The sequence below is a fragment of the Harpegnathos saltator genome, unplaced genomic scaffold (genome assembly GCF_003227715.2).
Source record: "Harpegnathos saltator strain DR-91 unplaced genomic scaffold, Hsal_v8.6 scaffold707, whole genome shotgun sequence".
NCBI lineage: Eukaryota > Metazoa > Arthropoda > Insecta > Hymenoptera > Formicidae > Harpegnathos > Harpegnathos saltator.
In genome coordinates this window covers 6046-16937 of record NW_020230546.1, presented here as the reverse complement: position 1 = coordinate 16937, position 10892 = coordinate 6046, and the positions used below count along the sequence as shown (strand labels likewise).

General features: G+C 46.4%; 1 pseudogene; it reads right to left on the bottom strand.

The window, feature by feature from the left end:
- Positions 1-7848: 7848 nt before the first annotated feature.
- Positions 7849-9015, bottom strand: LOC109504133 (putative nuclease HARBI1; annotated as a pseudogene).
- Between the last annotated feature and the right edge of the window lie 1877 nt (positions 9016-10892).

Genomic DNA, 10892 nt, shown 5'->3' with positions numbered 1-10892 from the left:
TTGTTTTAGGTGAGTCCCCTCGCCTCGTAACAACTCTAACGAAAGAAGAATGTGATCGTACTCTTTCAGAAAAACGCTCAGCATACAAATTGACAGCATCGTCAAAATTTCTCCTACATTCTCCATAAATGAAAATCATTTCAATTTTTTCTTGCACAGTTACATAATCCATGATGCAAAGTCAGAAGAGAATGATAGTGGCATGGAACACTCCTCAAAAATTGATTAAGCACCTCTCCTGATTAGAAAGGTAAGTGTCTAATAATGATCGTCTCTTAAGTTCTATGGACGCGGACGATGGAGAGATGCCACTAACAAATTAATTATGTAAAATCACCCCGATGGTGAGAGGCGAGGGGACTCACCTAAAACAAGCACTCCGAAGGGAACAAAAAGCCACGTCCTCGTCGTTGTTCCTGGGTAATGCTAAAAGTAATTTCTCGGAAAAATTCAACGCTATCTATCACGAATGAAAAAAATTATTTCCATAAAAACTTCACGTAAAATCTAATTCTGCAATGAAAAATGTGGGTTCTTTGAGATGCGGTTTCAAATTTGAGATTTGAACGTTACCACTCACCATACCCCGAGGGGATGGTGAGAATAACTGTTATGTTTTTTAAAAACATTTTTAAAAATATAGAACAGGTATTTTTTATTTTTCAATCCAATGATCATTTCTGGAGAATTGCAGGAAATCTAATTTTTTGCGATTACAACGTCATCTATCACGAATCAAAAAGAAAGTTGTAACGAGGCGCAGATGCATCTCGTTACTACCGGCCCGACCGACCACCTGTCGGGCCGAAGAACGGCGCTTTGCGCCACCATAAATTAACAAAGACGATCGCGCCGCCGGTATCACGCGCCGCCGCTATCGCGCGCCGCGGCGATCACGCGCTGCCGCTAGCGCGCGCGGCCGCGATCACGCGCCGTCATCATGCCTCGCGCCGATAGGCGCGCCGCTCGATCGCCGCCGTATCAATCGTAGCGCGAACAACTATAAAACGGCGGCGATCGAGCTCCTAGGACCAGACCGATCCGTACCGCCGATTCGATCTAGACGCTTGTATGCCGAAAGAGAGAATATCCGGACCGTTTCGCTCTGCCTTCCGCTTTCCGACTACCCGACCGGCGACTAAGAACACGGGATTGTGCGTCCGCAGTCTCGATCGAGCGTTCTCGATACTTGGCCGTCTCCCGTCTTCCTGGGCTCGTGTGTACGCGTGCTCAGTCGAGCGTACTCGACAGTATCTCGCCTTTACCCGCCGCCTCGAGTCAGGGGTTCGTCCGTCGGCGAACTCCGCTGAGCGTACTCAGCCTTTAGGCGATCCGTCTAGCGACCAGGAACCCGGGACGGTGTGTTCGCCGTCTCCGCTGAGTGTCCGCAGCACTTGGTCGCTTTCCTCCACGAACGTAGGGAAAAGGGAAGGTGCGTACGCCTTCTCTGTCGAGAGTCCTCGGCCCCGACGGACGAAATCATCTCGCGTCTCCCGCGACTCGCGTGCGTGCGTTCGACCGAGAATCGAAATCTCCGGTCCGGCGACCATTTTTACGCGAGCAATTCCGAAGCGAGTATTGGGCGATAATTGTCCGAGACGCCCAGCGTCGCGAAGCGAGACCGATCACCGCGCCGTTACCGTCGTTACGATCTACACGCGTCGCGTAATAGGCCCCGCCTTCCGCACGGCCTATCCGTTCGTACGAGCGCTCGCACCGCTCACCGCACCGCACCGTACCGTACCGACGCGCCTTACAAACGCACCCCGCGACATCGCCTTCGGGGCCGAACTCTTGTATCAAATTAAATATAGAATAAAGCTAACGTACTACTCTCGAACGTCTCGCTACTTTCCTCCTCCCCGACCCCGGACTCCGACGAGCCTTATCCGCGCGAAACGCGTAGCAGCGACCGAACCGCGGAGTTCGGCCGGTACAAAGTTTCGGACGAAACTTACGTATTTGGTTGTGTAGAATCCGAATCTGCAATAAAAAATGGGGGTTTCCATTTAAGATTTCAAAGTTGCCCCCACCCCTACCCCCTGGGAATGGAATGGGAGGTCGAGTTTGATATCATTGGATGTCCCCCTTCGAGATGAACAAATTTCATTACCCACTTTTTTTGATCCGACATGTAGTTTTCCAGATATTACGATTTGTCAGGTTAAATGGGACACCCTGTATACTATTTTGCATGCATATTAATATAATAATAAGAAGAAATATATTATTGGGTTTTCATTTATATTGTAATTATTCAAATTCGGATGAATTTTGGGGCTAGATGTATATCTATACGAAGCATTATATAAAATAATAATATTTTGCTGTTCGATTAGGTGACGGATTCGATATTTGGAAAAAAGCTAGTACGTAACCTCTTTCTGAAGTTTCGAGTGATGGTCCAGCATTATCTATAGCCACAACATCAAAGGATACGTCAAGTGCCTTTTTTTGGTCACGCAGGGGAAATCCATTATGGATACTCCCGACCCTTTGGGGAGTCGGGGGTTATGCTGGACTCCTACCGACTAAAACCCCTGCGGTGTGCCTACTGCTCGAACCGAAGTGAGGACAGTCAGGGGAACTACGCTTGCATTCCCTCCCCGACTACGTCAAGTGCCTTGTCATTGTCACCAGTTTGTAAAGACCAAAGTAAGTACACTTACGACTTATGATAATTGAAGTCAATATATCTAGAAAAGCACATCAAATATAACATAATACCAAAAAAAATAATGATATCTGATGATTCTTAATATCTTTTTATTGTATGTTGATATATATACGGTTTGAATTCAATTATTATTTCTGGCTTCTTAGTTTTGTTATACATTGATCTTAAAGTTTGAATGTGTTCTTCTTTTCTTAATATTATTTTTGAAATTATACCTTATATCCAGTTAAAAAAAGAAGAATCGAGGCCATTTTAGAAAATTATATTAATGATATTCGTCAAGAAAGAGAGATGATGAAGACACAACAGCATGAAGAAAAGCAATGTCGCGAACAACGGAGAGAAAAAAAACTCGAAGAAGGAAAAGCTGAGCGTGCAAGAATGTACAAGGATAGGGTGAAAATACAGCAATCGTTAGTAGATATTTTACAAAAATTAGCTGCTGCTAAAAAATAAAACGATTCTTATATCTTATCCTTTATTTTTTATAACGCAGGGGAAATCCATCATGGATACCCCCGACCCTTTGGAGGGGGTCGGGGGTTATGTCAGACTCTTACTGACTAAAACCCCTGCGAGATGTCTACCATTCGGACCGTTGTGAGGGGAGTCAGGGCGCTGCTCCAGCATTCCCTCCTCAACACCCCGACCCCAGGGCTCTTCGGAAGCCCCTTACTTCGAGTACCGCACCCTATCCCACTAGGGAGTCTAGGGCGCGGTCCCCCGACCAGTTTCCCGACGGAGTTGGCCTTCTGGTTTTAACTTAGGGGGAGAGGGCATCCACTCTCTCTCCGCGCCCTCCATTACTCCCCCTCTAACCTATATCTTATCCTGTTAAATATTTTGAAAAGTTCATTTTAATGAATATATACATATAATCGCATATATCGTCGGCCTAACATACAAACCTCGTAATAAATTTTTTTCGAGACTGACATTTTTATTTATTTTTTTATTAGGTCGATGATATACAATATATTCTATTAATGTTTTCAGTGATCTCAAGATTTGACTGTCAATTATATTTTATTTAAATTAGATATATATAGAATGAATGCAAATGTATATAATATATTAAAATTAAGAATGTGATAACTTTTAGTTCCTCAACAGTTTAATCTGTAATAAGATTTTTTATGGGACATATATATATATATATATGTTATAGAAACAGTATTACTTGCATTATACGTGTTATCTAAATTTATTATATCATTTTACTGTTGATTATAGTATTATTAACAGGGTATTACTACTATTATTTATTGTTCTTGTATTGTTCTTGTATTCTAGTATTCCAAAATTTGAAATAAATATAAATACATAATTTAGAAAACTAATTTTTGTGTATAACCATTTATTATTCATGTTTTTAAGATTACAGATCTTGATATGTTTCAACTTTGAAACATATTTACCAACAATCAGCCAAACATAAAACAAATGAATACAAATAAGAAATATGAAAACATCGGGAAAAAGGATTTGGATTATTCTTGTAACGAGGCGCAGATGCACCTCGTTACTACCGGCCCGACCGACCACCTGTCGGGCCGAAGAACGGCGCTTTGCACCACCATAAATAGCGAAGACGATCGCGCCGCCGTTATCACGCGCCGCCGCTATCGCGCGCCGCGGCGATCACGCGCTGCCGCTAGCGCGCGCGGCCGCGATCACGCGCCGTCACCGTGCCTCGCGCCGATAGGCGCGCCGCTCGATCGCCGCCGTATCAATCGTAGCGCGAACAACTATAAAACGGCGGCGATCGAGCTCCTAGACACCAGACCGATCCGTACCGCCGATTCGATCTAGACGCTTCATGCCGAAAGAGAGAATATCCGGACCGTTTCGCTCTGCCTTCCGCTTTCCGACTACCCGACCGGCGACTAAGAAAACGGGATTGTGCGTTCGCAGTCTCGATCGAGCGTACTCGATACTTGGCCGTCTCCCGTCTTCCTGGGCTCGTGTGTACGCGTGCTCAGTCGAGCGTACTCGACAGTATCTCGCCTTTACCCGCCGCCTCGAGTCAGGGGTTCGTCCGTCGGCGAACTCCGCTGAGCGTACTCAGCCTTTAGGCGATCCGTCTAGCGACCAGGAACCCGGGACGGTGTGTTCGCCGTCTCCGCTGAGTGTCCGCAGCACTTGGTCGCTTTCCTCCACGAACGTAGGGAAAAGGGAAGGTGCGTACGCCTTCTCTGTCGAGAGTCCTCGGCCCCGACGGACGAAATCATCTCGCGTCTCCCGCGACTCGCGTGCGTGCGTTCGACCGAGAATCGAAATCTCCGGTCCGGCGACCATTTTTACGCGAGCAATTCCGAAGCGAGTATTGGGCGATAATTGTCCGAGACGCCCAGCGTCGCGAAGCGAGACCGATCACCGCGCCGTTACCGTCGTTACGATCTACACGCGTCGCGTAATAGGCCCCGCCTTCCGCACGGCCTATCCGTTCGTACGAGCGCTCGCACCGCTCACCGCACCGCACCGTACCGTACCGACGCGCCTTACAAACGCACCCCGCGACATCGCCTTCGGGGCCGAACTCTTGTATCAAATTAAATATAGAATAAAGCTAACGTACTACTCTCGAACGTCTCGCTGCTTTCCTCCTCACCGAACCCGGACTCCGACGAGCCTTATCCGCGCGAAACGCGTAGCAGCGACCGAACCGAGGAGTTCGGCCGTTACATTCTGTAAAACTTTAAAGCTTTTAGTTGTGCTTTAGTTGTGCCTCATTAGTAACAATAAAGACAATTATAATATTATTATAAAAATAAAACATGAAAGTTAAATAAGTAGAACATTTTATTAAATATATATATATATATACATAAATAGTACCTATTCATCTTGCTGCTAAAACAGTTGTATGTGACAACCGAACCTCCACGACAGACAGTACGGGTTCAGACCCGGACGGTCAACGTTGGACGCTACCCAACATGTCCGGGAATTGACCCGTACAGTCGTGGAGGTGAGAGGCGGGATGTTGCTGGCGATATCAATGGATATTATCAATGCCTTCAACACCCTGCCTTGGCCGGAGATTGGGCGGGCCCTCGAGTATCACGGGGTGCCTGCCTATCTCCGGCGTATCCTCGCGACGTACTTCGAGGACAGGGACCTCGCCTACTCCGGGAGAGGCGGGGTCCAAGGCCGGTGGATCATGGAGCGCGGTGTCCCGCAGGGATCGGTACTTGACCCCCTGCTGTGGGACATCGCGTTTGACCGGGTGCTGCGCACACCCCTTCCCCCTGGCTGCCACGTCATCTGCTACGCAGATGACACCTTAGTGATGGCCGGGGGGAGGACTGGGTGGAAGCCCGCCTCCGAGCGAAGGCGGCACTGGCATCGGTGGTGAGCACCATCAGTGGCCTCGAGTTGAAGGTGGCGCCCCAGAAAACGGAGGCCGTCTACTTTTATGACGGCAGCCGTGGGGCGCCGCCGGAGTCCGAGGTTCTGGTGGACGGAGTCCGAGTCCGCGTCGGGCCCAAGATCAAATATCTGGGCTTGACGTTGGACGGCCAATGGGATTTTAGGGCCCACCTCAGGGACCTGGTCCCCCGGGTCAGGAAAGCAGGTCTGGCGTTAGCCAGGCTGATGCAAACCCAGGGGGTCCCGGGATGGCACGCTCGCCGCGTCTACGTGGGTGTGATTCTCTCGATCGCCCTCTATGATGCGCCTATATGGGCGCACCAGTTAAAGACCACCGACAGCAGCAGGCGCCTAATGCGCCAGGCGCTGAGGTCGATGATCGTGAGGACGATTCGGGGGTTCCGCACCATATCGTATATGGTGGCGACGTCCTTGGCCGGCTCCCCCCCCCCCCGTGGAGCTTCTCGCCGAGGAGCGCAGCACCCTCTAATGGAGGGTGCGGGAGCTCCGCGAGCAGGGGGAGAGTGTAACGGCCAGGGGCCTAATGGCCTGCAATCCCAGGCCAGAGCTCGAACTCTGGAACGGTGATCGGCCGCGTAGGCTGGCCTCCGCGAGTTCGGGCTCCGAACGGCCGAGGCTGTCCGCCCCTGTCTACCGGAAATGGTAGACAGGAGGGGGCGCGGACTCGACTTCCATCTGGTGCAGGTGATGACCGGGTATGGGTGCTTCGGTCATTACCTGCACCGGATCAGGAAGGAGCCCACCACCTGATGCCACCACTGCCCGGAGTCCGACGATACCGCGCATCATACGTTGGCCCTGTGCGAAGCATGGGGCCAGCAGCGCAGTATCCTCGCCCGGGCGGTGGGATGCCGGGAGGAGGACCTCTTGCTCCCGCGCATGGTGCAAGCCATGTGCGGGAGCGAGGAGGCATGGGGGTGGCGGTCTCCTTCTGCAAAGACGTGATGTTCCGGAAGGAGACCGCCGAATGGAAGCGCCGTCCTGGTACTCGAGACCGGCGACGACGCTCTCCAGGGATGGATGGCGAGCCTGAGGTGGCGCTGGCCGAGGTGAGGCCCCCTCCGATCCGGCGGGAGCCCCGTCGGCCGCCTTGGGCTCGCCTTCGGCAGCACAGGATGGGGGGGACTGAGTCCGTCCTCTCCCTGAGCGTCGGACAAGATAGGAGGGGAATGGGAGCCCGTTTGGGGACGGGCCCCACTCCCCTGCCCCCTAGGTAGGAGGGGGGTTCGGAGGAAGGGTGGGTGTCTCCTTTCTCCTTAATTGTAACCTGAAGGCCAACCCGGCCGGCTAGCTGGTCCGGGTACCGTGCTCCCGACTCCCTGTATGGGAAAAGGGACGCGGTAACAGGGCGTGGGGCTCCATAGAGCCGGGGCCGGAGCGTCGGGGAGGGAATGTAGGCGTAGTTCCCCTGACTCCCCACATTTCCGGCCCGATTGGTAGGCACCCCGGTGGGGTTTTAGTCAATAAAAGTCTGACATAACCCCCGTCCCCCCCAAAGGAGCGAGGGTATCCATGAGGATTTCCCCACCGTCATAAAAAAAAAAAGTTGTATGTGACATAACTTTCTATTACACTTTTATTGGTAATGCATACATAATTCTATTTCTTTTTTCATTTTCTAAATTTACTGCATGTTGTACTATTGCATGTACAACAGGCAATTTCACAGGTTTATTTCATTGTAATGTTCACATACGCCAATGAATATGTCGTCATTTTGAAGTATAACAAATATTATGTAGTACGCAGCAATAATAAATTCGGCAATAATAAATTGCAATAATAAATTCAAGGATTTTTTTGGTGTCGCTTAATGGCAAACAATCTAGCAATATTCTGAAACGAATTTTCAATTGCCCTATTGCTCTTTCAACTGCCATCCTCGTTAATGACAAACAAAAATTAAAATTTCTTTGTCGAATTGTGAGATGTCCATTATTTCGAAATGGCACCATTATATGGGGATGAATACCATAGGCAGCATCTCCGATGATATGGGAATCATTCGGAAAATACTCCTCGGGCAATTTAAGAAATTGAGTTACCGGTGAATTCCAGAATACTCTAGCATCGTGGACAGATCCCACCTGCCCAGCATAACAATGTGTAAATAGGCCCCGAGAATCACATACAACTTGAACATTGATGGAGTGAAATCCTTTTCTATTAATATAAAAGTCTGCATCTTCAACAGGAACTCGGATTCTAATATGCGTGCCATCGATAGCGCCAACTACGTTGGGAAAACCACTTGATTGTTGAAATCATTCCATCACATTTTAGAGCAATCTGGTCTCTCGGCCATTTAATAAAACGAGGTGAAACACAATGTAGAGCATATGTTACTCGTCGTAATGCTCGAAAAGCAGTTGCTCTCCCTCACCAAATTTTGTAGCTACAGATCTACAACAATAATGTACCATGTGAATTAAATAATGCTGCAACTTTTTAAGTAATATTTTATATATATATATATATGTTACATCTTGTTCTTATTATACAGAATATATATATCAAATATCCCTATAAGAATCAGGTGTAGCCATATGACAATAAATAATTGCTTTTCCTCCGATATTATCTTTCTGCCAGTTAATACATTATTAATAGCACATAATCCTGGACCGATTACTCTCAGCACCATTTCAAATGTTTCAGGAAACATTCTAAAATAGAGAAATTCAACTGAATATAATCTAATGAAAAATAATGAACATAATTAATTTTGTAATGATTTATAGTTATCACTTTTCTAGAATATATGATTTCGAAAAAACTGCATGTTTTTATTTTCTTAATATAAAGATATAATTATATAATTATTCTCACCGAAAATGTTCTTTGAATACTGTTTTTGAATATCCAGGAATAACTCGTTCTACATAATCTGTTAATTTCTCCTGGAATACCATCTCTCCATGTGTTTCATCAACAATTAATACTGTATACAGGGTGTTATAAAAGTCCCGGAAGAGCAGAATAACTCGAAAAATATGAGTCCTAGAAAAAATGCGATGTACTGGGTTTTTATGATTTTTCCCTGGCTATCTGACGGTGACCTTGGATTTGACCTTGACAATGACCTTGAAGGTTACTTTAAGGACAGGTGAATTTTTTTAAGTGAGACCCCATACTTTTGACCCCAGAAATGAAAAGAGCGGAAAATTTTACATTCGGATATGACCTTGAACACTGCCAAATTTGACCTTTGAAGGTCACATAAAGGTTTAAGCTTGTTTTAGGCGACGAATATCTTCGAAAATGCACCTGCTAGGGAGCAATGTTACGCATAAGAATAAGAATGTAGGGGTCAACGAGAAACATTCAGCCGTGACCTTGCCCTTATTCTCAAGGTCATGAGTTAAGATTATTATTAAATTCAAACCGGACTTTTTTAGGACTGAAAATCCATACTTTTGACCTAAAAGTGTTAAGATTGAAAAATTTTACGTTCGAATATGACGTTTTTAACATTGACCTGTTAAACGGTCAATGGGGAACATTGAACATCTCTTGTAATTTCAGGCCGAGTTACAAAATGCTTTGCCTTCGGTGGCCGGGACTAACTGAACCTTGCCTTCAGTGGTCGGGTTTGAGACACCTTGCCTTCAGTGGTCGGGTTTGAGACACTTTGCCTTCAGTAGTCGGGTTTTAGACACCTTGCCTTAAGTGGCTGGGTTTGAGACACCTTGCCTTCAGTGGTCGGGTTTAAGACACCTTGCCTTCAGTGATCGGATTCCGAGACGTTTTACTTTCAGTAGACTTCACGATCAGTGAAGTAACCTAAAACGCATAATTTTGAGAACAAAGTCAAGGTTGAAAACGTCATATCCGAACGTAAAATTTTTCAATCTTGACACTTTTAGGTCAAAAGTATGGATTTTCAGTCCTAAAAAAAGTTTGGTTTGACCTTAATAATAATCTTAACTCATGACCTTGAGAATAAGGGCAAGGTCACGGCTGAATGTCCCTCGTTGACCTCTACATTCTTATTCTTATGCGTAACATTGCTCTCTAGCAGGTGCATTTTCGAAGATATTCGCGTTTTCAGCCTAAAACAAGCTTAGACCTTTATGTGACCTTCAGAGGTCAAATTTGACTGTGTTCAAGGTCATATCCGAACATAAAATTTTCTGCTCTTTTCATTTCTGGGGTCAAAAGTATAGTGTCCTATTTAAAAAATTGACCTGACCTTGAAGTGACCTTCAAGGTCATTGTCAAGGTCAAATCCAAGGTAACCGTCATATAGCTGGGAAAAAATCATAAAAACTCAGTACTTCGCATTTTTCTAGGGCTCATATTTTTCGAGTTATTCCGCTCTTCCGGGACTTTTATAATATCTTGTATAACATTTCCAGTTCTGAATTAAGAATCAGTAAATCTTCTTCATTTTCACTATCACTAGACTTACTATAATACTACTACTACTACTGCTACTAATTCTGTGGTCATCATTCACTAATGAAAATAAGATTATTGTTGTCAATGTTTCGATGTCCATTGTGACCATGGTAGCATCCATTTTTCCTTTCACATCAAACGCATCAAAAGTCGTTCCGTTTCCAAAAGCGCATAGGGGCATTAACGAAAACGGAACGATATCATTGAGCACAACGCATTGGTTGCGATCGATGCGCTTGATGCGTGAAACGGAACGGACCCTGAGTTTCGTGTGTTAATAAAGCATTGCTTTTTAATGGGAGAAAACTTCGTCCAAGCAAAGCAATGGCCTGACAAGTGTTATTCGGACTCTGCTCCATCGAGACAAATGGTAGAGAAGTGGTTTGCTGATTTCAAAGGCGGCCGTACCGATAACAAATAC